The sequence below is a fragment of the Mus caroli genome, chromosome 15, assembly GCF_900094665.2.
Source record: "Mus caroli chromosome 15, CAROLI_EIJ_v1.1, whole genome shotgun sequence".
Lineage (NCBI taxonomy): Eukaryota > Metazoa > Chordata > Mammalia > Rodentia > Muridae > Mus > Mus caroli.
The window spans coordinates 73,551,217-73,554,347 of NC_034584.1; positions in this window are offsets into that span (position 1 = coordinate 73,551,217).

Sequence of the window (3,131 nt, forward strand, 5' to 3'; positions counted from 1 at the left end):
AAAAAAAAAAAAAGAAGGACCCCTTTGACTGCAGTGCAGAGAATCAACTGAGAGGCAGCTAAGGCAGGAACAGTTAAGAATCTAGTGAAGGCCCAGTGTACTGGCTCTTTCCTTTAGTCTCTCTGAGTTCTAGGCCAGTCTGGTCTACATAGTAAGACAGACAGAGCTACAGAGTGAGACCCTTTGGGCGTGGCTGGGTACTGTAGCCTAGGCAGGAAATGGTGGGACTTGGTGCAGGTTATTACTGCTGAGAGAAATGGTTTAGTTGTGTGGCTGGAGCCAGTGATTTGCTGGTGGTTGGAGAACCAAAGGGTAAGAGTGGTTCCTGGTGTTCCCTAGGAGACAATGGGTAATGTATGGAGGTGTTAACAGTCTATACCCTAAGAAGACAAGTTAGGCACTATGGTGGTTTGTACATGCTTAGCACAGGGAATGGCACTATTAGGAAGTATGGCCCTGTTGGAGTATGTGTGTCCACTGTGTTTGTCGTGGGCTTAAGACTCTCACCCTAGCTGCCTGGCAGTCAGTATTCTCCTGGTGGCCTTCAGATGAGATGTAGAACTCTCAGCTCCCCCTGCACCATGCTGCCTGGATGCTACCATGCTCTGCTTTGATGATAATGGACTGAACCTCTGAACCTGTAAGCCAGCCCAATTAAATGTTATCCTAAGAGTTTCCTTGGTCATGGTGTCTGTTCACAGCAGTAAAACCCTAACTAAGACAGGCACCCATCCCCAAGAAGTCAAAAGGGACAAATGAATCGTTAAAAAGGAAAATGTAGGGCTGGTGAGATGGCTCAGCGGGTAAGAGCACTGACTGCTCTTCCAAAGGTCCCGAGTTCAAATCCCAGCAACCACATGGTGGCTCACAACCACCTGTAATGAGATCTGGTGTGTCTGAAATCAGCTACAGTGTACTTATATATAATAATAAATAAATCCTTTTAAAAAAAGGAAAATGTATTCAGTGTGGCTACTTTGGGAAGATACACTGAATTTCTGTGCCCTTCTTTCCTATCTAACCACATTGAATACATCTTTTCTGCGTTTGCTTCTTTTTAATCAGAAACGGTACCCCTAAGAAGAAAAACTGGGTAACCAGCCTTCTTACTGTCATGACATAAGAAAGGAGGGAGACATCTAGAGAATGAAGGCCAGAGATGCCGACCCCCTCTAAGTGTGCACTGTCAGCACCCAGATAAAGTCTGTCTATAATTTATGTGCATTGACATTTGCCCGCATGCAAGTCTTTGTGAGGGAGTCAGATCTCCAGACCTGGGGTTACAGACAGGTGTGAGCTGCCATGAGGGTAGGTGCTAGAAACTGAGCTCTGGTCTTCTGGAAGAAGAGTACTCACTCCTAACTAACTAGCCTGAGTACTCACTCCTAACTAACTAGTCTGGCCAGTGCCAAAGCTTATGGAGTTTTGTAAACACAGAGTTCCACTCGATAAAGAGGTTGGAGACCAAGGAAACCAAACTGTTGGACTTAAGTGAAAACGTGCTTAGCTCAGTCCACCTCCCCTCCCTCTTTAAATCTAGGAAACAACTACTGCGAGTGCTCACTGTTCAAGGCATGTGCTAAGAGTTTTCACTATTTTAGTTCATAGGTTAATCCCACAAAACAATAGGGATCTCCTAACAGGATGCTGGGAAAAGCCAGTGGACTACACTTAGGGGAGGGCCTCACTTATATTCATTGTTGGCTGCCGACATATCTCCACGGATGAGAAGGTCCAGGTTACACAGCTCATCTGGAATCACACATTCAGTACATAGAACTGTAAGGCAGCAGCCCTCACCTTGGAACTCTAGATGCCTGTGGCTCTCCCCAGAGATGACACACTGTCTCTAGACACTGCTCCTTGTCTCCAGCGGGACACCATACCATCCTAGAAGCAAATCTCAGGAAGCACCAGTCCACCTCACTCTTGCTTCCATTCATGGTTTCTCTTGATTACCTCTGCAGGCTCTCCCTGCCGACAAACCTTGCCTATTGTCCATATTTTCGTCTAAATGTAACAGTAAAATCCATACTCAGACAACTTCCATCCACTAGGAGACATGTTCTTTTTGAACATAATTAAAAATGATAAGGTTTTATTGTTGAAATTTTTTGGCTGTGAGCTGAGTACACTCTGTATGGACATTTGGGGTTTTTTGTTTGTTTGTTTGTTTTTTGTTTTTCCAAGACAGGGTTTCTCTGTATAGCCCTGGCTGTCCTGGCACTCACTTTGTATACCAGGCTGGCCTCGAACTCAGAAATCTGCCTGCCTCTGCCTCTCAAGTGCTGGGATTAAAGGCGTGCGCCACCACCACCCAGCCTGTATGGACATTTGAATCTGGTTTCTATAATTCTGCAGTTGCATCATTAAATTTATCTACGTGTGAAACACAGCATCTCTTTTTGTCTTTATGAGACTTATGTGGGGTGTTTTTTTTGTTTGTTTGTTTGTTTGTTTGTTTGGTATTTTGGTTTTTAAAGACAGGGTTGTAGCCCTGGCTGTTCTAGAACTCTAGCTCAGGCTGCCCTCAAACTCACAGAGGTCCACCTGCTTCTGCCTCCCCAGTACTGGGATTAAAGGTGTGCACCACCACTCCTGGCTTCTTATGTGGGTTTTCTAATGAGCTGGTTCATTCCCCAAAAGGTTGAAAAGATGGATATGCTTGCAGACAATGACCTGAAGCAGATGCCATCAAACTGTAATGCATGAAGGGCAAATAAGCAGAGAGCTTCTGGGAATCTAGTCTTACAGCTTGCACCCTCATACAAACTCCCTCATAGCAATATGGCTATGACTGTGATGTGAGTTGGCATTGCCAGTCACCAGCTTTGTCATCCATGTGGTGGGTAAATGGAGGTAGGCAGTTGTCGGGGGTCAGTGCTTAGGGCAGCTGATGGGGGTGGATCTGGATACCTAATGGGCTGCTGCCATTGGCAGCCAGAGGTTAGAAGCACCTCAGCAGACATTTCCCTGAGGGAACAAAGCTTAATTTACTGGGGCTGGCACGCCCTGTGGCCATCAGAAAATCTATGTACACTTTTAACTCTTTGGGGCCCGTGAGAAAGAGAAGGAAAGGAAGAAAATTCTCTCTCTCTCTCTCTCTCTCTCTCTCTCTCTCTCTCTCTCTC